We start from the raw sequence: 26,698 nt of genomic DNA on the forward strand, positions 1-26,698 counted from the left end.
TCACCGAACCCTCATCCAGGCATCATTTGTCATGACGTTTCAGTTACTAAGAGTATGGGCTTGTAGTGGTAATATACATAGGACCGCTTTATCATAATGAAATCAGTATCCATACCCGTCTATAATACACATCATCAGTGTATAATTGATTTTTAATGCCGCATTCTTCTGATTGGAAAGTGGCTGCCGTTATTGTTTAGACATGATAATGGTACTTTGCCTGACAAAAAACAGGCTTCCTGGCAGAAATAGACATGCTCTAATCCATTTTGGCTAGTAAGAGGAATAACTTCTAAACATGATGTCTTTATGTGAAGCACTGTACATCAAGAAATTCTTAAACAGCGTATGAAAAATGTATTACCATGGGAGTCTGCTGTGTCAGGAAAGCAGAAACAAAAGTTCAGACTGATTTCTAACCACAGGAATGTCAATAAATTTTTTCTTTAAAAATGTTCACAGAAATACAGCAAACAGCAGGAGTCACACTGCATTTCTTTTCTTTATATGAAGAGGCGCTTCTATTATAGGTTTGTGGCATGAGCAATATCCTAATATAGTATCATTGCTGTAATCGCTCCCGCTACAAACTCCTCTGCTGACAGTCAGAAGTAATAAGCAGGCAATGCAGGCGACAGATACTGTTTATTTGAGCCTGTTTTCTATGAATTATGGGAGAATTTCAGGATTTCCTTCTGACAGATTTGTCAAGAACATATGTATTATTTACATATGCGTAATAGAGTGAATATACATTGAGCAGCGAAAATCGGGTGAATGCATATGCTGTTTACTGGAACTACAGTAGTTATAGGCTCTCGTAGATGTACAGGTGCTTCTCACAAAATTAGAATATCATCAAAACGTTAATTCAATTCAGTTATTCAATACAAAAAGTGAAACTCAAATATTATATAGCGTCATTACAGAGTGATCTATTGCACGTGTTTATTTCTGTTAATGTTGATGATTGTGGCTTACAGCCAATGAAAACCCAAAAGCCATTATCTCAGTAAATTAGAATTATTAGCAAAAAAAATTTGCAAAGGCTTCCTAAGCCTTTTAAAAAGGTCCCTTAGTCTGTTTCAGTAGGCTCCACAATCATGGCGAAGACTGCTGCCTTGGCAGATGTCCAGAAGGCAGTCATTGACTCACTCCACAAGGAGGGTAATCCACAAAAGGTCATTGCTAAAGAAGCTGGCTGTTCACAAAGTGTTGTATCCAAGCATATTAATGGAAAGTTGATGTAACAACCCTGCTGGCATCACTGCATGGCCTCCCATCCCCCACCTACCTTACTCACTACTCTGGGCCATGCTGTGAGTTCTGTCTGCTGCCGGCTCTATGCTTGCCTCACGCATGCTCTCTGCATACTTCCTGACTGTGTGCATAGGGGGGCGGCGCCTGCACTCTCTGGTTCTTATGGAATCAGTGTGCACCTGCCTATGGTGTTCCCAGGCAAATACCAAGAGGCCTCTAGTATTTAGGGCCACTCCACCTGGTGGAAGCTGCCTGAGCAATGCCTTTACTCAGTGTCTTGCTGCTGAGTTGCCAGGTCCTGCCTGTCTCTGCCTGCTCTGGGGGCTTCATTCCCAGATCTCTTTCCATGTGCCTTGTGCATTTCTCGTTCCATCCAACAGGAGGCAGAATATCCTGGTCTGTGTCCTTGTTCCTGTGCACTGACTCGTACCTTGCTTTGTCTGAACTCCATCTTTACCTGTGTCCGTCTTATCCCTGTCTCTGCCTTGCTCTGTACGTTGCCTAGTCTGAAATCTGTCCTATACCTCTGTTGGTTAGTCTCCTTGTCTGTGGCTCCTTTCCCTGCTGTGTTATCCTTAAGCCCTCTCCGTCTGCCTGCTCTGGTTCCTTGCTCTGCCAGTGCTCCGCACTCTTGCGGTTCCGCTTTGCTCTGCTCCTGCTGCAGAACCTCTTGCTGCAGCTTCTCTCCGCATGCCTTGCGGTTCCGCTTTGCTCAGCTGCTGCAGAACCTCTTGCTGCAGCTTCTCTCCGCATACCTTGCGGTTCCGCCTTGCTTCTTTCTTGCTGCTGCAGAACGCCTTGCTGCAGCTCCTCTCCGCATACCTGCGGTTCCGCTCTGCTCTCCTTCTCTGGGGCATCTGCTGCTGCAGAACCTCTTGATGCAAACAAATCTCTTACTGCAAACTGCAGTTTCTCTCCGCATACCTGCGGCTCCACTCTGCTCTCATTTCCTGTGGCACCTGCTGCTGCAGAACCTCTTGCTGAAAACTGCAGTTTCTCGCCTTAGCCTTGCGGTTCTACCCTGCTCCGCCCCTTGCGGTTCTACCCCGCTCCGCAACCCTGCGGTTCTGATCTGTTTCCATACCGTATCCTGTGGATCCTTGTCCTACCCATCTGTACTGGTTCCTGAACCAGCTTCTGCATCTTCTGTGTGAGCAGCTTTCTACCTGTTCCCTCACACCATGTATATCTGTCTATGTTCCGTCCTTCCCGAACCAGTTCCTGCACCTCCAGTGTGAACAGCCCCTACCTGTTCACATATCCTACTCGTCCCAGTCCGTGTCTCTGTCCTGTCAATACCGAGTCAGTTCCTGCCTGCCAGTGCCTTAGCCGTGCCCGCCTGCCAGTGCCTCCTCTGTGCCTGCCAGAGTGCCCGCTTCCCTGCCAGAGTACCAGTCATGCCTGTCAGCACCTGCCCACACCTACTATCAGTGTCCAGTCCCTCAGTGGGATCAGCAGCCACAGCCAGACAAAACCCTAGAGTGGTACCTGGCAGCTACCTGCCGCACAAGCCTGACCTCACTATCAGAAGCTCCAGTGAACACCAAGGTAGCTGCTTAGTCACGCCCCTTCCAGGGTAGTCTGGTTTGTGGCACAGTGGGGCCACTCCCCTCGCTCGCGCCAACCAGCCAGGGCGCGAGCATTACAGTTGAGTGGAAGGAAAAAGTGTGGTAGGAAAAGGTGCACAAGCAACTTCGATAACTGCAGCCTTGAAAGGATTGTTAAGAAAAGGCCATTCAAAAATTTGGGGGAGATTCACAATGAATGGACCCCTTGGAGTCATTGCTTCAAGAGCCACCACACACAGACGTATCCTGGACATGGGCTACACGTGTCCCATTCCTTGTGTCTAAAATTAGGGAAAGAGAGTGCACATAGGGCGATAAAAGTGATTTTTTTTGGGTGACAATACACGGTTAGTGCACTCACCTTTACAGGTTGTGAACAGTCACAACCCCTTGCAGAATGTGAAAGGAACCAGTGGTCGCTGCAGACTCCCATAGATACCACTGTCACAAAGGAGGAAGAAAAAGATCTGAATTCTTTGGCCCTGAGGAAGTGGGAGTTCTGCCACGAAACGCGTCAGCACAATAAAGTCATGAAGAATATTTCTGTCCTTGTGTGGTCAGCGCGGATGCATTGAAAAACATGGTCTTTTTCTTCCTCCTTTGTGACATTGCTTGTGTCTAAACACTCATGACCAATAGACAACACCAGAAGCGTCTTACCTGGGCCAAGGAGAAAAAGAACTGGACTGTTGCTCGGAGGTCCAAGGTGTTGTTTTCAGATGAAAGTAAATTTTGAATTTTAGTTGAAAATTAAGTTCCTGTCATGATCCATGCTGGATTATGACAGATAAAAGCATTAGTAACCTTTTTTTCCTTAAGCTGTGTGCTTAAAGTTAGTTTTGCCCCCGGTGGTCATTAGGGTCATTGCAATGTGGTTACTTTAGTTTAGTGCATGTGATTATGAAGCAGGTGTGATTGCTCTGGCTTAACTATATAGGAGTGTCTTGTTCTCTCACTCACTGTTGGTGATATTGGTCATTTCTAACCATCCTTGGTGGAGGAAGGAGCTAGAGAGAGTTCCTTGCAGCACAGTCAGAGTCCTGGTGTGGAAGGACCCACAGTGAGGAGTTCCTTGCAGCTCTGACAAAGCTTGGCGAAGTAGCAGCTATTCAGGAGGAAAGCTGCATTCTGGTGGTGGACTCTGTTGCTGGGAGCAAGAGCAACAGAGCAAAGCTAAGTGGTGTTATCCCTGTTTGTATCTTTCCTTTTGTGTGTGTATTAGTGCAGCGGTGGGATTAGTCTCTGCACCGTCCAGCTCACTAGTTAGGGATAGGTGCAGGGTGATCTAGGGTTTAAAGGTGTCCTGCTCGGCGACAGGAGAGGAGCCTGTATAGGGAACCTGAGGAGTGCAGGGACACTGGCAGGGGAGTGCAGGAGGTCTCCACGTCCCCCGTTCCCTAGCGCAGGGCCCACCGTTGTAACTGTTTTCCCTGGTGTTTCCCTTTATTATTTAAATTCGCCCTGCTGGAGGCGGTGTATCCAGATACGCGTGTAATTTTGAAATTCGCCTGCTGGAGGCGGTGTGTCCAGTCACACGTAACTGTCACATTATCACCAACCATAACATTTTTCTCTGTTGAGCCAATGGCCAAGTGCAGACTGGTGAGCAGTTGCTGCTGGCCCTCACTGAGGTTAGTGAGGAGCTGAATGATGTGTTTCAGCAGCACCTGCTGCGGAATTATGGGTCTGAGGCCTATCCTCTGCCTCAACTAGAGGGTCCATATACGGCTTTGGCGAGGATGTGCCGTGGAGTCCCTGCTGGGGAGCAGGACTTGCTTATACAGGCGGACGTGCCCAGGCAGGTGAGTGGAGTCGGTGTCCCCATGGTGCTGCCTGATGTTCCCCAAGGTGAAGGGGTACGTCCCTGTAGTGAGCAGACTAATGATTTAGTCCTTGGCACAGACGCAGAAACTTCTGTACTGTCAGAGAAGCCATGTCCCCCTGGTCACGTGGAGGAAGACGACATGGGAGTGTATATTTCCTCCTCAGAAGGTACTATGACAACAGAGGTGATGTTGACGAGGTACCTGAGGGCATACCGGTGTTTGTGGATGGTGGAGCAGAAGTCAGTCTGGTGGATGCTCAGGTTGTCCAGACTCATAGTCTGAGGTGTAAGATGCTGAACAAACCCATAAGCGTCCAGGCCATTAACTCTGTCCCACTGAGCCGGGGGGTTAAATCAAGTTGTAGAAGACATTGAGCTGCATAGCGGACATCAGGATGAGTCCCAGTCATACTACGCCTTGGAGGGAAAGCTAGCACCTATCATTTTGGACCCCCCTTGGTCTAAAAAATACAACCCAGTCTTAGATTGGCGGATTAGGGAAGTAGTCAGCTGGGAGCAGTCGTGTGAGGGCTGCTGCCTAGGGGCTACTGTCCCTGCCATCGCTCTACAATCATCCCCTTCCTCTCCAGTGAGAGCAGCGGAGATGCTACAGGAGAGTAGGGGCGAGGCTCAACCCTCGCCATTAGCCAACCCTGAGAGGCACAGTCCTCGTAGTAAGAGGGGTTGGAGGGTGGTGTTTCCCTTGCTGAATTGCAGGGGTGTGAGTGTGGTGACACAGGGGGATACCTCTGTTGTCAATTCCAGAAAGAGTTCACCCTATTTTGACAAACGAATGTGTGGCAATAAACGTTCAGGTCCGGACCTGTGTGTGAACAAGCATGTATGGGTGGCCACCAAAAACATCCAGTGGAAGTGTGTTGCGGGGGTCTGGAGTTCTCAGGTGATCGGGCTGTATCTGGTGTCAGCTATCCAGGGCCCGGAGACTTACCAGCTGGAGTTACCCACATACTTGCCCATACACCTCTCGTTCCCCAGATCGGCGCTTTGGAAATGGGTGGTGCCTCCAGAACATACTTTGCCAATACCAGCGGTGCTCGTTTGTCATAAACCTGAAGTGCAGGTAGTTGCTGGGGTGAACTCTGGACCAGGGCGTCCCCGCTGTAGGTGTTTCCCTGATGAGAAGCGGTCTTGAGGGTCCGGAGGCCCCTCATTAAGGGAGGGTACTGTCATAATCCATGCTGGATTATGACAGATAAAAGCACTAGTAACCTTTGTTTTTTCCTTATGCTGTGTGCCTAAAGTTAGTTTTGCCCCCGGTGGTCATTAGGGTCATTGCACTTTGGTGGTTTCAGTTCTAGTTTTGCCCCCGGTGGCCGTTGGGGTCATTGCACTCTGGTTACTTTAGTTTAGTGCACATGATTATGAAGCAGGTGTGATTGCTCTGGCTTAACTATATAGGAGTGTTTTGTTTTCTCACTCACTGTTGGTGATATTGGTCATTTCCAACCATCCTTGGTGGAGGAAGGAGCTAGAGAGCGTTCCTTGCAGCTCAGTCAGAGTCCTCATGTGGAAGGACCCACAGTGAGTAGTTCCTTGCAGCTCTGACAAAGCTTGGCGAAGTAGCAGCTATTCAGGAGGAAAGCTGCATTCTGGTGGTGGACTCTGTTGCTGGGAGCAAGAGCAACAGAGCAAAGCTAAGTGGTGTTATCCCCGTTTGTATCTTTCCTATTGTGTGTGTATTAGTGCAGCGGTGGGAATAGTCTCTGCACTGTCCACCTCACTGTTAGGAATAGGTGCAGGGTGATCTAGGGTTTAAAGGTGTCCTGCTCGGCAACAGGAGAGGAGCCTGTATAGGGAGCATGAGGAGTGCAGAGACACTGGCAGGGGAGTGCAGGAGGTCTCCACGTCCCTGTTCCCTGGAGCAGGGCCCACCGTTGTAACTGTTTTCCCTGGTGTTTCCCTATATTATTTAAATTCACCCTGCAGGAGGCGGTGTATCCAGGGTCACGTGTGTCAGAAAAATTCGCCCTTTTTGAGGCGGTGTGTCCACTCACACGTAACCGTCACAGGTCCCAGAGTCTGGAGGAAGAGTGGAGAGGCACACAATCCATGCTGCTTGTGTCTAGTGTGAAGTTTCCACAATCAGTGATGTTTTGGGGGCCATGTCATCTGCTGGTGTTGGTCCACTGTGTTTTATCAAGACCAAAGTCAGCGCAGCCGTCTACCAAGAAACTTTAGAGCACTTCATGCTTCCCTCTGCCGAAAAGCTTTTAAGAGATGGAAATTTCATTCTCCAGCAGGTCTTGGCACCTGTCCACACTGCCAAAAGTGCCAATACCTGGTCAACAGTATCACTGTGCTTGATTGTCCAGCAAACTCGCCTGGCCTTAACCCCATAGAGCAGACCTGGGAAAAGTGCGGAGACCCTGGATTTAAATTTATAATTCAGAAGACAGTTGTTTCATTCTGATGATGACTGGTTTCGCATTATGGAATGACTGGTTTTGGATGCACTAGCTTATCTACGGATTCCAAGGATTTTTGATAGAAAGGATTGAGTCTGCGTGATTGTTGAACTTTTCCCAGCTCCCTCCATGAAGATTCCATTTTGAAACCTTTGATTAGTCTGCAGTACCCACCGATTTTAAATAATTTTATCCCATGCATAAAAATATGTCCGAATCCTCATCCTAGTCGCTGGTGCTGCATATGGGGGTGACATGCTGCATATGGGGGTGACATGGTGCTGCACATGGGGGAGACACGCTGCACATGGTGCTGACTATGGGGCAACATGGTGCACATGGGGAGGCTATAGGGGCGACATGCTGCACATGGGGAAGCTATGGGGGCCTCATGCAATGTATAGGGAGGCTGTGTGGGACTCATGCAGTGTATATAGTGAGGCTGTGTGGGGCTCGTGCTGTATATAGGGATCATTGATGCTGCACTTGCTGCAGCTCATTCATCAGTAGTTCTCAGCCTGGACAGTCGCATCTTGGCACCATCCAGGTCGAAAACTAAAATGTCGGACAGGTAAGTGATATTGTTGTTTTTATATTTTTGTTTTGTTACACGAGACGAGGAATTTAATGGAATGGGCTTTAGGTGAGTATAATTGTGTTTGTTATTTTTAACCCCTTAACGACCAAGCCATTTTGTAGGTTAATGACCAGGCCTTAATTTTGAAAGCTGACCACTGTCACTTTATGTGCTTATAACTCTGGAACGCTTCAACGGCTCCTGCTGATTCTGACATTGTTTTTTCGTGGCATATTGTACTTCATGTTAGTGGTAAAATTTCTTCGATATGACTTGCGTTTATTTATGAAAAAAATGGAAATATGGTGAAAATTTTGCAATTTTCAAACTTTTAAGTTTTATGCCCTTAAATCAGAGAGATATGTCACAAAAAATAGTTAATTATGCAAATTGTCTCTTCAGAGAGGAAGAGGACTAGAACTCTAGTGCCACCTATTGGAGGTAGCAATCCTAAAGGTCAATGTTGACGAGCCTAGTTACATGACTTAGGATAAAAGACAAGCCAGAATCTCCATTTGCAGACACTGTGTTTCGGGGTACTGCCCCTCATCAGTGCAAAGTGGGAGATCTGGTTTGGCAGTGAGAGAGGCGTCTGACCAATATCCAAGAAGTATCATTTCTCCTTGCGGAGAATGACATGCTAAGCATGTTGAGGTGAGGAGACAAAGCCGCAATGCTCCTCTGGGAAATATGCTAATTATGCAAATTGTCTCTTCAGAGAGGAAGAGGACTAGAACTCTAGTGCCACCTATTGGAGGTAGCAATCGTAAAAGTCAATGTTGACCCTTTAACGAGCCCAGTTTCATGACTTAGGATAAAAGCCAAGCCAGAATCTCCATTTGCAGACACTGTGTTTCGGGGTACTGCCCCTCATCAGTGCAAAGTGGGAGATCTGGTTTGGCTGTGACAGAGGCGTCTGACCGATATCCAAGAAGTATCATTTCTCCTTGCGGAGAATGATATGCTAAGCATGTCGAGGTGAGAATAGAAAAATGAGAAGTGAGAATGAGAAAAATGAGAATGAGAAAAAAAAATGAGAAGGAGAAAAAATAGTTAATAAACAACATTTCCCACATGCCTACTTTGCATCAATACAATTTTAGAACCAATATAAGGGTTAAAAGTTGACCAGTGATTTCTCATTTTTACAACACCATTTTATTTTTAGGGACCACATCACATTTGAAGTTACTTTGAGGGGTCTATGTGATAGAAAATACCCAAAAGTGATACCTTTCTAAAAACTGCACCCCACAAGGTGTTCAAAACCACATTCAAGAAGTTTATTAACCCTTTAGGTACTTCACAAGAATTGAAGCAATGTGGAAGGAAAAAATTAACATTTAACTTTTTTCCCCAAAATTTTTCTTTGGACACAATTTTTTTTATTTTGTCAAGGGTTTCAGGAGAAAATAAATCACAATATTTGTTGTTCAATTTCTCCTGAGTACACCGCTACCCCATGTGTGGAGGAAGACCAATCTTTAGGCGCACGGCATTGGTCAGAAGGGAAGGAGCATCATTTGAGATTTTGAATGTCAAATTGGCTGGAATCGAGAGCGGACGCCATGTCGCGTTTGGAGAGCTCATGATGTACCTAAACAGTGGAAACCCCCCTTAACTGACCCCATTTTGGAAACTAGACCCCCCCAAGAAACTTATCTAAATGTGTGGTGAGCACTTTGAACCCCCAAGGGCTTCACAGAAGGTTATAACGTAGAGCCGTAAAATTTAAAAATTCATATTTTTTCCACAAAAATGATATTTTCATCCCCTATTTTTATTTTCCCATGGGTAACAGGACCCCAAAAGTTATTGTGCAATTTGTCCTGAGTATGCTGATACCCCATATGTGGGGGTAAACCACTATTTAGGTGCATGGCAGAGCTCGGAAGGGAAGAAGTGCCATTTGACTTTTTGGCTGGAATTGAGATCGGACGCCATGTCGCCTTTGGAGAGCCCCTGATGTGCTGCCTAAACAGTGGAAACCCCCCACAAGTGACCCTATTTTGGAGACTAGACCCCCCAAGGAACTTATCTACATATGTGGTGAGAGCTCTGAACCCTCAAGGGCTTCACAGAAGATTATAACGTAGAGCCGTGAAAATAAAAAAAATCATATTTTTTCCACAAAAATGATCTTTTCATCCAAAATTTTTATTTTCACAAGGGTAAAATGATCCCAAACGTTGTTGTGCAATTTGTCCTGAGTACGTAGATACCCCATATGTGGGGGTAAACCATTGTGTGGCTGCATGGCAGAGCTTAGAAGGGAAGGAGCGCCGTTTGACTTTTCCAATGCAAAATTGGCTGGAATTGAGATCGGACGCCATGTCACATTTGGAGAGACCCTGATGTACCTAAACAGTGGAAACCCCCCACTAGTGACACTATTTTGGAAACTAGACCCCCCAAGGAGCTTATCTAGATGTGTGGTGAGCTCTTTGAACCCTCAAATGCTTCACAGAAGTTTATAACGTAGAGCCGTGAAAATATAATAATCATTTTTTTCCACAAAAATTATCTTTTTGCCCATAAATTTTTATTTTCACAAGGGTAACAGGAGAAATAGGACCACAAAAGTTGTTGTGCAATTTGTCCTGAGTACGTAGATACCCCATATGTGGGGTGGAACCACTATTTGGGCGCATGGCAGAGCTCAGAAGGGAAGGAGCGCCGTTTTGGAATGCAGACTTTGATGGAATGGTCTGTGGGCGTCATGTTACGTTTGCAGAGCCCCTGATGTGCCTAAACAGTTGAAACCCCCCACAAGTGACCCCATTTTATTAACTAGACCCCCAAGGAGCTTATCTAGATGTGTGGTGAGCATATTGAACCCCCAAGTGCTTCACAGAAGTTTATAACGTAGAGCCGTGAAAATAAAAAAATCATATTTTTTTTCCACAAAAATTATCTTTGTGCTCCCCAATTTTTATTTAAACAAGGGTAACAGGAGAAATTGGACCCAAAAAGTTGTTGTGCAATTTGTCCTGAGTACGCTGGTACCCCATATATGGGGGTAAACCACTGTGATCGCCTTACTGCGATCCTTGGGAGGCAGAATGCACAAATCCACAAAAGGTGAAGAATTGGTTTTATTTTTTACGCCGTTGCTCATGCGGTATTAGTGATTAGGCGACTTTATTCCTCTGGTCAGTACGAATGCAGCGATACCAGATTTATATCCTTTTTTTGTGTTTAGCTTCTGTCACACACTAAAAGACACTTTTTTTTGTAAGAATTTTTTGTAAGAAATTTTTGCATCGCCGTATTTTGAGAGCTATAATTTTTCCATATTCCGGCCGACAGAGTCATGTATGGGCTTGTTTTTTGTGGGATGAGCCGATGCTTTTATTGATACCATTTTCGGGCACATAACATTTTTTGATCGCTTTCTATTCCGATTTTTGTGGAGGCAGAATGAACAAAAACTAGCAATTCAGGAATTTTTTTTCTCTGTTCCTCTTGTGGTAAAATTAGTATGGCAGCTTTATTCTTCAGGTTACTACGATTACAGCAATACCTCATTTATATCTTTTTTATGTTTTAGTGTTTTTTACACAATAAAAACTTTTATAGAAAAAATAATTATTTTTGCATCACTTTATTCTGCAAGCTATAACTGTTTTATTTTTCAGCTGATGGCGCTGTATGGCGGCTCGTTTTTTGTGGGACAAGATGACGTTTTCAGCGGTACCATGTTAATTTATATCTGTCTTTTTGATCGCGTGTTATTGCACTTTTTCCAAGCTGTATGATGATACCGCTTGGAAAAAGTATAATTTCTTACTTTGTGGTTTTTTGGTTTTTTTTACGGCGTTCACTGAAGGGGTTAACTAGGGTGACTCTTTTATAGATGGGATTTTTACGGACGCGGCGATATGAAACGTGTATTTTTTTATTTTATTTTTTTTACATAAATGTGTGTATTTTTAGGGGAATGTTTAGGGGATTTTTTTTTCTTTACGTATTTTTTAAAAAAAAATGTGTTTTTTTACCTTGTCCCTTTATGGGACTTTCACTTTCACTTTAGGTATAATACATTACAATGCTCCAGCATTGTAATGTATTATACCTATGCTGAAAGATGCTGACACCATGCTGTGAGCATGGTCTCTGCAGCTTCCGTAGGTAAATGACCCGGAGGTTGTCATGATACCTCCAGGTCATCATGGCACAGGTCGGGCCCCGCGATTACATCGCAGGGACGCCGACCTGAGGCAGAGGGAGCCCCTTACCCTCTGCCTCCCCCTCTGGACGCTGCGATCGCAGCAGTGAGGGGTTAACAGCCAGGGGCGGAGGGGGCTCCGCTCCTATCTGTCAGTGCAGGATGCTCAGCCACTGCAGTGCTGAGCTCCTTCTCTAATCGGGCAGGAGATGCTCAAATTTCAGCCTCTCCTGCTCGATCGCGGCTGTTTGGTCTGTCAGATTGACTGACCAATCACAGCGCTGGGGTGTAGGGACCGACTGAAAGGGTCCCTGGCCCCCTTGCTGTGCCTCAGCTGTCATAGACAGCTGTCGGTACTGAACTGAAACTGCATGTTTACACGCAGTGACAGTTCAAAGGCAGGACCTGCACAGTCCAGCGGAAAGTTACATCCTGCCATGACGGACTGTGCACATTGTGGTGTAGTAATCACTGTGTCCACGCTAGGGGGTGCTGTGTGGATGTCCCAAGCCAAGAGAAAGGATGAATGGCAGAATACGTAATGGCCATTATGTATCCCAAAGTGGGTGGCTTTGGGATGGAGACTTATGTGTTGTTCAGCAATGATATTGCTAAGGTGTTGTTTCAATGTGTAAGGGAGAAGTCTCCAGGTAACTAGAAAGATGGGCTGGCCTGGTTACCGACAAACCCACCCAGGGGGGTGTGTTTAAAGCACTGTTGGAAAGAGTGTGTAAATGCTTGAAGGACCTGTGATGAGGTCAGAGTCATGTGACCCGGTGGGCGTGGCTATGAACCATATAATGTGGCCAGGGTAGGTCACAGGTGTTGAATGCTTGGACCCGTTCGTCCAGTGTGGAAGGTCCCACTGAGATGGGGCTTCCTGCCTGACAGCACTTGTGGACGCTGTGAGTAATGGCTGCAAGTGCCTGAGAGTTCCCTGGAGGGAATGAATGTCTGCAGTATGGAGAAGCAGCCATGAGAGAACCCTGACGGGGTGAGATATAACTGTGAGGCTGAAAAGCCTGCGTATTGGACATTGCTAACAGAGTGAAGCTCTGTCATGTACGCTATGCCGTTTATATATTGCTGGTCATGGTTTATGCTTAATAAACCGCCTGGACTATGCTTGCTTCATGGAAAATCTGTGCCGGATCTGATTTTGTGGCTGCTGAGCGAGTATCCCCTACCCGAATAACAGCGCTACCTCACAACTTCCATAGACATTAAAGGGTTAAATAAAAATGGAAAATTGTGTTTTGTTTTTATTTCAAGTAAAAGACTTTATGCTTGCTGTGTCTTTATTTACAATACAGCTATAGAATTAGTAATGGATGGGTGTCTTATAGACACCTCTCCACTACTAACCTATGGGTTTGATGTCACTAGACAATACAAAGTTGGCATAAAACCCACAAATATTAGCTCACTTGCCACTGCTACAGAGCAAGTGGGAAGTTTTTCAAAGTGCCAGCTTCTATTTTTAGGATAGGGGGGTCAATATCCATGGCCCCTTACCAGCCTGAGAATACCAGCCCCCAGCTGTCTGCTTTAGCGATGCTGGTTGTTCAAAAATGGGGTTGGTCCTCACGCCGTTTTTTTAACTTATTTATTTAAATAAATTTAAAAAACAGTGCAAGGACCCCTCAATTCATGATAACCAGCCTTGCTAACGCTGACAGCTGAGTGTTGCAGTCCGCAGCTGTCAGTTTTGCCTGACTGGTTAACTAAAATACAGGGTAACCCACAATGTTTTTTTTATTTATTTATTTCTAGTACAGGCGCCGCATGCTCTCATTGTTATTAGCAGGAGCAGGTGTAGGCTGATGGTAGAAATAGTCCCATCAGCTGCTGCCTGATCTCGCGGTTGAATCAGTTGAATATTACGCTCAACAGTCTCCCATGCTCATCGCCGGCAGAGCAGGGGAGAATGATGAGAGCCGTCTTCAGCGCCTGGCTCTGGGGAATAGCACTAAATGTATCGCTACTTCCCAGGTGCTGGTACACATGGTACTGATGTGGCACCCGATTGCCACACGTCTTCCACTACTATACCACAACTATTACACACACGAACACTGATATGTCTATTACTAGTTTTTCCAGTACTGGACATGTCAGTCCATGTGAAACCAGCCTTAATGTCACCGGACTATCATCCAAAATATATTTATTTATTTGAAGAAGTAGTAACAAGCAGTGATCCGATAATTCTTACTAAGCTCAGACAGAAAAAAAACAGCAGATTTAGAGAGTAAAAATGCAACTTAAAAATGCAAATATCAGTATTCAAATGCGAGTCAGTATTGTGAGATATAGTCGACAAGGTTCTAATAATCGGGGTTAGAATAGGACTCGTGTATAACGCTATATTTATTTGTATGACTTGAATTTCCCCTGTCTTAGTATTATGTATTTTTACTCTATTTTTTACTTAACATATCCGTCCCACCCCAAATGCATGAAATACCACTGAGGGACATTATAATTTATTATTTAAGGTACTGCAGTCTACAATGAAAGATAAGTTAGCACTGAATAATTTATTTTACCTTTAGGCTAAGTTCACACGTACCGGAATTCTCGCGGAAATTACCGCGAGAATTCCGGAATTCCAGTCCGCGGGAAAATCGCATTTTAAATTCCCGCGATTTTCCCGCGGAAAAACTAGCATTTTGCGAGCGTATTTAGCTTGCAAAATGCTAGCGTTCTCCAAGCGATCTGTAGCATCGCTTGGAGAACTGATTGACAGGTTGGTTACACTCGTCAAACATAGTGTTTGACGAGTGTGACCAACTTTTTACTACTGAGGCCGCCTATGCAGCATCAGTAGAAAAAGATAGAATGTAAAAAAAAATAAAAAACGGTGTTATTCTTACCCTCCGACGTCCCACGCAGCCGTTCCCAGTAATCCTTTACGAAAATGCCCGTGATGACGTCAGTTCTCGCGGGATCGCGACGTCTCGCGGTAATTCGCGATGACGTCGCACGAATGACCGCGAGACTTCGCGATCCCGCGAGAACGGACGTCATCGCGAGCATTTTCGCAAAGGACTACTGGGACCGGAGCGTGGAGAGAGGCGGGAAGGCTGCGCGGGACGTCGGAGGGTGAGAATAACAATATTTTTTATTTTAAATTCTATTTTTTACAGGGATATGGTACCCAAAGCCCGGAGGACAGTCTCCTCTCCTCCGGACCGTGGGTACCATCCGCAATTGTTCTGCTTACTTTCCGCATGGTGTGCACAGCCACATGCAGGAAGTAAGCGGAACAATGCATTCCTATGGGTGCGGGATCGCCGCGATTCCGCAAATTAATGAGCATGCTGCGGTTTTTACCGCGAAGCAATTCCGCCACGGTAAAAACCGCAGCATTAGCACAGCATTGCGGAATCCCATAGGAATGCATGGGATGCTTATTTTTCGCGTTTTCGCTGCAAAATCGCGCGGTTAAAACCGCCGCGGAAACGCGAAAAAAATGCAACGTGTGAACTCAGCCTTATGGTTTATATGACTAGAGTATAGAAGTATTTTTGATGCTAATTGTCTTATCCAAGCATGAACTGACCTGCGATGTATATCCGAGCTGACTGATGTAAGGGGATAGTCGGAAGTGAAGTTGCAGATTGATGACATTTGCTTCTAACCTTTACTAAATAAAGAACAAATGGAACATCTTGTCAAGTCTTTATATCAGGAAGTTGGCTGTGTGCCTGCTGCCCCTGGCAGATAGCATGAGAGAGGTATTCCATGATGCATGCTTCTTAGTACTCTGCCTTTCTGACACATGTGGAAAATAGATTTAAAAAGCCAAGTTCCTTATTATTGATATTTGCAGCTTGAATGTGTTTCTTCAGACCATAACCTCGTGTTAGAATTAGGGATACTTGCATGTAGTTCTGAAACTCCCAAAAATGTTACAGACCAGGTAACATTGTGTGTTAGGCAGCTCAGTCAGTGTTTGTATCAATAGTGACTGTCAACCATGTCGGGCAGTTGTAATGTATGGGAATATAGGGTTTTTTCTCCTCCCATGTCAGCATCACGGAGAGCGTGGATCTGGCCTTCAAGGACAGGACACCTACAGATAAAAAGGGCAGTATCTCTACCTCTCATCAGTTTTTTCCTGTCCTTGACAGAGAAGCTTCAGTTTAGTTTATTACCTGAAGAAAGAAGAAGTGAAGCAAGAAGATGGAAGTCGTTCCAAGCCTGGTCAGCAGGTGCGGTGACCTGAAGCCACCACCGCTGGGGCTGGTGGGCCTTTCTGGGTGTGTGGGGGTAGGGCAGTCATCGCACCATGCTACTGGTGCCAGCGTCATGCTCTGCATAGCAGTCGCTCCCTGCCAGCAGAGTCACATGACCAAAAGTGACTTCCAGCGATGAAACTGTAAGGGATACAGGGACGTGCCGTAGGCTGCTTGCCTTTAATAGACAGTAGAGTGTGGAAAGTGACGCGCCCAGCAGCTTAGGCGGTCCAGCACAGTGGACATTCCGGATGCAGATCTACCCAGCATAGCAGGAGCTCTGGCGTGGTGGATGAATCTCTGGCCTCCAGATGTAGCCCATCAGTGGATGTGGATTTGATCCCTTCTTCTAACCGATACCCAGGGCTGTCATTAGGGACAGGTAGACCAGGCAGCTGCCTAGGGCCCCCGCTACTCCAAGGGCCCTCAGTCAATGGCGTGCCGCTAATAGCGGCACACCACACGGCCACTATTGGGCCCAGCACCGCCCCTGATTGTTCATCATAGATACCGATTGTTAGGCGTCGGGTTCTTGCCACTGCACAGAAGGAATCCAGAGCCTTGCTCCCAGCGGTCTCCCATTCTTCTTCAGCCGCAGTGGAGCCTGCTCAGCAGATTCGTTGGTCCCGGCGCTCTGCCCAGGCCAACTCCGTGGGTTTGCTTGCTGCTGCCACCTCTGGCACAGCTATGACAATGCATGCTGCTCAGCAGCGAGATTCTCCAAGGACTAAGTCCTCATGTCAGGCCACTGAGCATGCCCGTGGAGTGATCTCCCATTGGAGATCGAGGGTCACGTGCTCAGGTCCTGCTCATGTTCGGATTGGCCCATCCGAGAAGCCAGGAAGGTCCCGGACGCCCGTGGCTATAAAAGGTTTGCATGGCCGCTCGCCCATGCGCTAGGATAGACTGTATTTGCAGACTATAAGGTATGAGAGATGTATGCACGTATGAATGTATCTGGTGACTGACTCATTATGAAACCCCTACCATTGGTACGCATGTGTTGTGCAGCCTAGCCTGCTAGCGCCCAGGCTTAGGTGTAGGTAGGTCAGGGTTTGAGTCAGACACTGGTCCTCACCAGTGATCCAGCACGCCTCAGTGCATGTGCTCCACACTCCACTGCCAGCGTCTTTAGCGGCGCTCGTGGCAGCGACGCCGCGCGCTCAGTGGGCCTAGAGGGACTCTAACCCCGTGTCCTTGGGGTAGCCTTCTGTGGCCGTACACTGTGCGCTCTTTTACCCGAGCTCTGTGAGCACAAACAGGCTCCTGCGTTTATGTTCAGCGGTAGTGCGGCTCTGTGAAGCAACAGAGTCCGCCCCCGTACACACCGGGTGACGATAACCCGCGTGTCTTTATAGTATACCGCCATATAGCATCCGCCATTTCTGAGCAGCAGGTTACCACCCCTGCACGGTGGACCTCGGGCTGCGAACGCACTTTATTACCATCTTTATTATTTGGTGCGTTCCGCCAGCCCTAACACCGATACAGTTGAAAGTAGTGATGGGGGGGCTGCATTATACTGTGTGTGTGGAGGGGGCTGCAGTATATTCTATGAGGGGGGCTGCAGTATTCTCTGAAGGGGGCTGCAGTATGTAGCGGTGGCATTAATGTATATTTATTCAAAGTACATTTTTCAAAGTAGCTTACAGTTATACATAGCAGTTAGACAGGGCAGGAGACAGGTAAGACATTTAAACAAACGCATTCCCAGTACATTTGGATTGCAACAAATATTCACCATATGCATTTGTATCATTTATATCCTGGTTACTGCATTCACACACATCCACCGTCCATGCATTACCTCTTTACACTCTATCCACATCAGCCCCTCAGTTCTCTCCTCTCCTATGTATAGCACTCACGCTCTTTTCACATTGCTAAACTGCACAGATCCGTTCAGTTCATATTCAGCCAGATTGTAGAGATGTGGGATCTTCCAGTTATAGATCTGTTTGCCAACAGCCAGAACAAAAGGGTAGAGACCTTTTTCCTCTATAGATCCAAGGGGGAACCCTCAGGCTCTAGATGCCTTCATGATTCCATGGAATGATTCTCTAGTCAATGTCTTACGCCTTCTCTTGATCCCGGCGGTCCAAAGAAAAATCAGAGAGGACAGGGCAAGGGTAATTCTGATAGCCCCTTTCTAGCTAAAAAGAACTTGGTTCTCCGGATGAGTATGATGTCTGTCACTGACCCTTTGGTGCTGCCGGAGAATCCGGATCTTCTCTCCTAGGGGCCGGTATATCATTCTCGGGCAGCAAGCTTACACTTGACAGCATGGAATTTTAGAGGGCGCTCGAGGGACAGAGATTTTTCCACAAATTTGACTTCTGTGCTACTCCGTAGTAGAAAAATCATCACTACTATTGCCTATGGGAAAAACTCCTGTTCAACTCAGCGGTCAGAGTCCAGGACGGGGTTCCAATTATGGCTATCATAGAATTTTTACAAATGGGATTAAAGCAGAGCCTTGCCACTAGCATGTAGAAGTGCCTGCATTAGGAGCCCTGTATAATCATGATGTGGCAGGCAATCCTTGGGTGAAAAGGTATTTAGTTCAATACCTAGCAGCCACCCAGAGTTGTAGGAGGGATAGGTCTCTGTTTGTGTATTTTCAGTGGCCCAGAAAAGGGCTCAAGGCCTCAAGAGGCACATTGGCAAGGTGGATAAGAGATGCAATCTCACTGGCCTACTCGTCTAGTAGGAATGTAGTCCCGGGGGTATTGAGAACTCAATCTTTGGTGGCAACCTCCAGAGTGGAAAGTCAGAGGTTTCTATAGAACAGAGCTGTAAGGCTGCCACATGGTCATCTCCTTCTACCTTTTACAAACACTATCGGTTGGATCTAGCCTCTTCCTTTGATCTCACCTTTGGGAGAAGGGTTCTAGAGGCTGTGGTCCCTTTCTAAAATATAATTCTCTCAGTGGTGCTGTCATGGGGGAAGGAGAAAGATGTAGTTAATTACCAGCAATGGGATTTCTCAGAGCCCATGGGAGCACCCTTATATTCCCTCCTGTCACGTGTGGGTGAGTACACTCTTTTTGTTTGTGTGTGAATTATGTATAGGTCACAGGGTGTTTCCTTATAAGTATTTATTGTTGAAATGTTTATTATTGTATTAATTTGGAGGTCCTCTCATGCTATGTAAACCAACTGATGCGAGCGAGAGGTACCGCCCTTTTTATCTGTAGGTTTCCTGTCCTTGAAGGGCGGATCCCCTCTCTCCATTGGATTCTCATGGGCTCTGAGAAATCCTGTTACCAGTAAGTAACTACATCTTTTTAGCCAAAGAATGTCCAATAGGTTGTGTTTTTCCCCATGTAATTATCTAGTCTAGTATAAAAAAGCAGTACTGTAAACTGCATAATAAACACTACCAATATACTGGATAATGGTTTATCATAGACAGTGGCTAAGCCTTTGCACGTGCGCACTGATATGTTGACATTGTAGTACATTACTTCAATAAAATAGTGCCGGAGTCAACGTGAACGCATACTGCAATTTCCAGCGCCATTTTATTGAAGACCGTGTATAAATGTACCTGTCACGTTCCTGCTTCTCAGCACGTGACTTGGGGTTGCGCCTGCAATTGTTATTCTGTCTCCTCTCACTCAGTCCAGCATTCAACCTCTGTTCTATGCTGCAGTGGGAGCATAAATCACACCCCGACACAGACCACACACCCCGCTCATACACGCTGCCATCACTCACCGAACACACAGGCGATGAGTCCCGAAAGTAGTACTACTATGTGCCAATAACCAGGAGCATACACTCTAAGGCTATGGACTCTTTAGAGCATGCAAAGTTCAGACTTGTTAAAGTTTTAAGCTTTAAAATAAAAGGTACAGTGCTTATAATAAAAAGGATATAAAAATGGAAATAAAAAGTGACATACAAATATGCAAAAATAGTGATAAAAGGGAGAAAACTTACAGAAATATCGAACTTTGCAGTCTGGTACTCTGAGGGAGGGAGAAATATGGAATGGCTCACATCAGCTTTCCAGGCTGCCCCCACATGTGAACATCTTTCTTTGTGTGTAGGCCTAATTTATAGACTTACTCTAGAGATCAGATTGCTAGACCAGCCTCTCATGTTAATATTCTAATTGCTGGTTTGTGACTGGACCATGGCAATTTTACCAATAAATACATTATTTTTCTCTGAAACTCCTTGTGTAACCTTTCTCATATATAGATAATGTCATGCTGCAATTGGTGTCTCTCCATCAAAGACACTAGAAGGTGTGAAATGTTTCCATTTTGTGGTTCTCAGTAAAGCCCCCTGGCAAGATTGGAGACTGCCTTCTCAGGATAACATATGCTGCGACCCCTGTGAGACCTACAGCCTAGAACAGATGGTAATTAGTGCCAGTCATACATCCATACCTGTACATATTTTGCTACAGTACCAATAAAAATGCTCTGCAACTGGGAGTAGAATGAGTTCAATAGTAAAATATAGTAGTTACCAATAGACTCTGGTACTTCAGTAATAGGGTTAAAACATATGGCTAAAGAAAGCTTCCTTGTCTTCAGCAATAATGAGATGAAAGCAAAGGCTGTAAAACAGCACCACTTTTTGCATCTGATTCATTTAAATGGTGCCAAGTAGCAATAGTAAATGCAGCGCATAGATGAGTGTTGACAAAAATAAATTAGAACTTTTCTTCTAAACTCATACAGACCCTTTAAGGACTGGGCGATTTTTTTCATTTTTGTGCTTTCACTCTTTACTCCCCTTCTTTCTTTTATTTATCCATTGGCATTGCCAAAGTAGGGCTTATTTTTTGCAAGACAAATTGTAATTATAAATTGCACCATCCATTTTAACGTACAATGTTCTGGAAAACAGAAAAAAAAATCCAAGTGCAATAAAACTGCAAAAAAAAAACAAAACAAACTGCAATTGCAAAAACACTAAAAATTGTTGTGCGGTTTTGTTTTAACGGCGTTTATTGCTTAATAAAACAATGAAGTGGCTCTCACTTCCTGTTGGTGCCTGATCCGTTCGAAGGTGGAGCAAGGGAACACTGCGTTCATTGGATGCAGGGCTTGTGTGACAGTGTGATGCAAACCCCGGGAGAGCAAATGCCAACAAAGCTGGAATAGCGAGAGGTGAGAGCAAGTGTTGTTATTTTACTAGGAACAAACTAGCTGATGGAGACAGGGTTGTCTGAATAGTGGACAATCCCTTTAAAGTATTGTAACCTGTGATTGAGAATCCCATAGAGAGCAATATCCTACTGGTCTTATAAGAGCACCATCATGCCAGTCAGAGGTCTCCAGCTGATCTCTGGCTGCCATGGTAACCATCAGTGCCCTGCAATCATGTAATGGGTGTCTGTGAGCACATAGAACAGAGCACTCCCTATGGATGTGCAATAAATACTGCTGTCAGAGGTTGACAGCAGCAGGAAGAGCTTGGCTCCACTTGCTGCTGTTAAAGGCAGATTTTTTGGCTGAATGATGCAATGATCATCTGCTGGGAAATATTTAATTTGTGGTGATATAAATATTTTATGTACTGCCAGTATGAATGCAAATGCATGTAAGTAATGTCTATTGACTACCATTGTTAAAAAATCAATATATATTTAAGAGATGCATCAGCCTAAACCTGTTAAACATAGGCCAAGACGACATTCTTTGGCATACTGTACCCCATATAAGACATCAGGCACTATTACACATAATTTTGGTCTAGCTCAATAAGCTTTATTTAAAAGAAAACTTAACCCCCTTACTGCAAACAGTGTAGAAGGAATTTAAAGTGGACTTGGCAGCATGCTATGCAGCCTGTTTTAAGTGCAGCATTTTATGGATACAGGTTACTGTACTTTTAGGCCAATTTAGACAAAAATATTGTGTTAACAGCAGCAAGTAAATAATACAGCAGACTCCTAATTTTGTGTCAACTTTATACTTGCCTTATATACTTGTGTATAAGCCGAGTTTTTCAGCACATTTTCGTGTGCTGAAAACGCCCTCCTCAGCTTATACACGAGTCAATTGTCCCGAAAGCCAGCGGAGGAGGGGGAGCAGCGGGTCACAGGAGGCAGGAGCCGGCGGCTGTAACTGTGCCCGCTGCTAAAGAGAAATGAATATTCATTTATAGCAGCGCACAGTGACAGCCGCCGGCTTCCAGAAGACTTCCTACTCACCCACCAGCGTGCCCTCGCAGCATCTCAGTGGTCCCGGCGTCTTTGCAGCATCTCCATGGTTCCGGCACCAGCAGCTCTTCCGGCGTGATCACGTGGTGCCGCTTATTAAAGTAATGAATATGCACGTGTCTCTACTCCCATAGGCATGGATCTCATAAGCATTACCTTAAAAAGCAGCGCCACGTGATTGCGCTGGAAGCCGGAACCATGGAGATGCTGCGAAGATGCCGGGACCACCGAGATGCTGCAAGGGAGCACGCTGGTGGGTGAGTAGGATAGAGGATAAGGATCCATGCATACCAGGATGGGATGGGGGAGCCATGCATAGCAGGACAAGTAACCGGGGAGCCATGCATAGCAGGACAAGGATCGGGGAGCCATGCATAGCATTACAGGGACCAGGGAGCCACGCATACAATGACAGGGAACGGGGAGCCATGCATACATTGACAAGGACCGGGGTGCCATGCATACAGTGACAGGAACCGGGGAGCCATGCATACCAGGACAGCGATGGGGGAGCCATGCTTACCAGGACAGGGATAAGGGGACAATGCATATCCGGCTTATACTCAAGTCAATAAGCTTACCCAGTTTTCCATGGCAAAATTAGGTGCCTTGGCTTATACTCGGGTTGGCTTATACTCAAGTATATACGGTAAACAGAACACTCCTACTGCCTTCTCTTCCGCATCACTACAATAATGATTGACAGCCACCATGTAGATATGCATGTACAGTCATGGCCAAAAGTGTTGCTATCCTTGAAATTTTTCTAGAAAATGAAGTACTTATCCCAGAAAATTATTGCAATTACCCATGTTTTATTACATACATATTTATTTCCTTTGTGTGTATTGGGACAACACAAAAAAGCAGAGCAAAATTGAGCATCATTTTCACACAAAACCACAACCCACATGTTCAACTAGTAGTACAAATGAAAAAATATTTTAAAATTGAGCAAGTCGTTCTATGATTCTGTGTGTGAGTAAATTACAGCAGAAACTCAAGGCTCATATGTTGAGTTCAGCTTTCAGTCATGATGATTTAATGCTGTGAACTTTATTAATTGTACATTTTATTTCTCTACAGACCCCACTACATTTAGCAGTATTAAGTGGAAATCTCCCTACTGTTCAGCTTTTATGTGAACAAGTAAGTAAAGCCTTTTTTTGCATCCGTGTCTAACTACAATGTTAAGTTATAAAATGTATACACTCCTCAACATTGAAATTTCAACATCGGGAAGATAAAAATCACGGAATTATGGAAAACACAGGATGGATAGACACGTTAATGACATACAAATGATGGAAATGGCCATTGAAACATGAAGTGGCCTTCGTGAGAGATGTCACATGATTCCTACTCATGGGATTATGGTGTGGTGTGGCATAATTTAGGGTAGTTTTCAATCCAGTTACACTAACAACTCATTATTACATTGATTTGGTTGTGGAATTATTGGTACGTCCGATTCTGCAAAGTGTGCCGTTTTTCCATACGACAACTCCAGGTCGCTTGTTGCGCGTAGAGAGCTGCCAGCAGAGGATCTGGATGATTTGCATGCCCAAGTGCATTCAGAGTGGAAGAACATTCTAGAGAGAACATTAATAGCCTCATTGATAGCAAACGATACTGAATAAATGGAGATGTTTTAAAAATTGTCCTTTTTCATTATTTGCATATCATTAACTTGTCTCTCCATTCTGGGATTTCAATGTTGAGGAGTGTATAAATACATAAATTAGAGATAATAATATGTTTAAATTTAATTCCCCAATTTTTCCGAATTTTGCCCAGAACTTCAATTGACAGCAAATCAATTTGAATCAAAAGCACTCCCAAGCCCCAAACTGCCGTGAAAAAACGCATATGATTCTCTGAAGTCTCCTAGGACTGTATACAACCCTTTTCAAGCCATATAGCATAAATATGCAGCCTTTAGTAATGTCAAAGCAAACTCAACAAATATGGCTGTGGGTAAACTGATTGTAATTAATGATGGGCGAACCCTTGGATGTTCAGGTCTGGTGGGTTCGGCTGAGCATTTAAAGAAAGTATTGGTTAGGGTACAAGAACAGTACTCGAACCCAGGGGTCCGAACATCCATTTTTTGCCACGCTGTCTTCTGCATATAAGGCGGTATGATTACTACCGCCGGTGGTCAGAGACAGCATGAGCCATCAGCCATGACCAGCAGTAAAAAGTTTACCTCCTGTCACAGGCGTCAGCTGATGAGAGAGTACTACCCCTGCTGTCGCTGAAAACAGTGAGAGCAGGCACTGCATATGGGAGTATTTATCAGCTGGCGCCTGGGAAAAAAAATGACATGAGGTCTTTTCTATTTTTGATAACCAGCATGGGAAAACTGACAGCTGTGGTCTGCATCCTCAGCTGTCAGCTTTAATCATTGCTGGGTATCAAGAATCCGCACGCTGTTTTTTTTTAATGATTTAAATAAATAATTTTAAAAAACAATGTAGGGTCTTGCCCCATTTTAACCACCAGCCAAGCTGACGCAGACAGCTAGGGGCTGGTATTCCATTGCTGGTAAGGGGTCACGGATATTGCCTCCCCCCAGCCTAAAAATAGCAGCTCCTTCCACTGTGAATGCAGGGCATATTGCGCAGACATCATATGAATAGCCTGATGACACAGGCCCCATTGATGCTACCAGGCAACACACTACCACTAATGTATTAACTTACATACTTACCTTCTCATCGGAATCTCACTGCCATTTACGAGGTACCAGGTCATCTCCAGCTTATTTCTACTACTACTCACACTTCCGAATTTGATAAATACCTTGGCTCAGGTCGAAATATTAAGAAATTGCTTGGATAAAAATGCTTTCTTTTTCACTCTTCTGTCATTTATCACTGTGGTGAACTTGTGTGCAGAATAATAAAAAAGTATATATTTTGAAGGAACCCTCATGTGTGGCTTTGTATTATATGCCTTTGTACTTGGGTCTGATCCCAGTCTAGCAAGCACCGCTACCTATTTTTTGAGTGCGCATCTTTAAGACCATCCATCCTCAAAAATAGCAATCTGCAGTTGCCCCAGAAAAGGCACATCAATTAGATGCGAGAACTCTGGTGCTTTGCCCAGCTCTTCCCACTTGCCCTGTGCGGTGCCAAGTGGGGTAATATTTGTGGGGTTGATGTCAGCTGTTTTATAGCTGCTGACTTCAAGCCCACAAGTTAGTAATGGAGAGGTGACTATAGAACGCTTCTCCATTACTAACCCCATAATAAGTTTTGAAATAAACACACAGCCAGAATAAAATCCTTTAATTGAAATAAAGGACACAGGCTCCTGTTATTTGAGAGAAAAAAATTATACTCACATTACGTCCATTCCATTGAAGCCACTGTGAGTGCTCCCTTCTTTTTTTTGAAGATACAGTTGTGGCCAAAAGTATTGACACCCCTGCAATTTTGTCAGATAATACTCAGTTTCTTCCTAAAAATTATTGCAAACACTAATTCTTTGTTATTATTATCTTCATTTAACATTTAATTTGTCTTAAATGAAAAAACACAAAAAGAATTGTCCTAAAGCCAAATTGGATATAATTCCACACCAAACATAAAAAAGAGGGTGGACAAAAGTATTGGCACTGTTCGAAAAATCATGTGATGCTTCTCTAATTTGTGTAATTAACAGCACCTGTAACTAACCTGTGGCACCTAACAGGTGTTGGCAATAACTAAATCACACTTGCAGCCAGATGATGTGGAATAAAGTTGACTCAACCTCTGTCCTGTGTCCTTGTGTGTACCACATTGAGCATCGAGAAAAGAAAGAAGACCAAAGAACTGTCTTAGGACTTGAGAAACCAAATTGTGAGGAAGCATGAGCAATCTCAAGGCTACAAGTCTATCTCCAAAGACCTGAATGTTCCTGTGTCTACCGTGCGCAGTGTCATCAAGAAGTTTAAAGCCCATGGCACTGTGGCTAACCTCCCTAGATGTGGACGGAAAAGAAAAATTGACAAGAGATTTCAACGCAAGATTGTGCGGATGAGGGATAAAGAACCTCGACTAACATCCAAACAAGTTCAAGCTGCCCTGCAGTCCGAGGGTACAACAGCGTCAACCCGTACTATCCGTCGGCGTCTGAATGAAAAGGGACTGTATGGTAGGAGACCCAGGAAGACCCCACTTCTTACCCTGAGACATAAAAAAGCCAGGCTGGAGTTTGCCAAAACTTACCTGAAAAAGGCTAAAACGTTTTGGAAGAATGTTCTCTGGTCAGATGAGACAAAAGTAGAGCTTTTTGGGCAAAGGCATCAACATAGAGTTTACAGGAGAAAAAAAGAGACATTCAAAGAAAAGAACACGGTCCCTACAGTCAAACATGGCAGAGGTTCCCTGATGTTTTGGGGTTGCTTTGCTGCCTCTGGCACTGGACTGCTTGACTGTGTGCATGGCATTATGAAGTCTG

The 26,698-nt window shown here is 45.0% G+C and overlaps 1 pseudogene; it reads left to right on the forward strand.

Moving 5' to 3' along the window:
• Positions 1-26,698, forward strand: part of LOC141086081 (uncharacterized) — a 76,703-nt pseudogene that overhangs the window by 18,385 nt on the left and 31,620 nt on the right.

Source organism: Dendrobates tinctorius, unplaced genomic scaffold (genome assembly GCF_039654945.1).
Source record: "Dendrobates tinctorius isolate UK_male_01 unplaced genomic scaffold, ASM3965494v1 ptg000030l, whole genome shotgun sequence".
NCBI classification, from domain to species: Eukaryota; Metazoa; Chordata; class Amphibia; order Anura; family Dendrobatidae; genus Dendrobates; species Dendrobates tinctorius.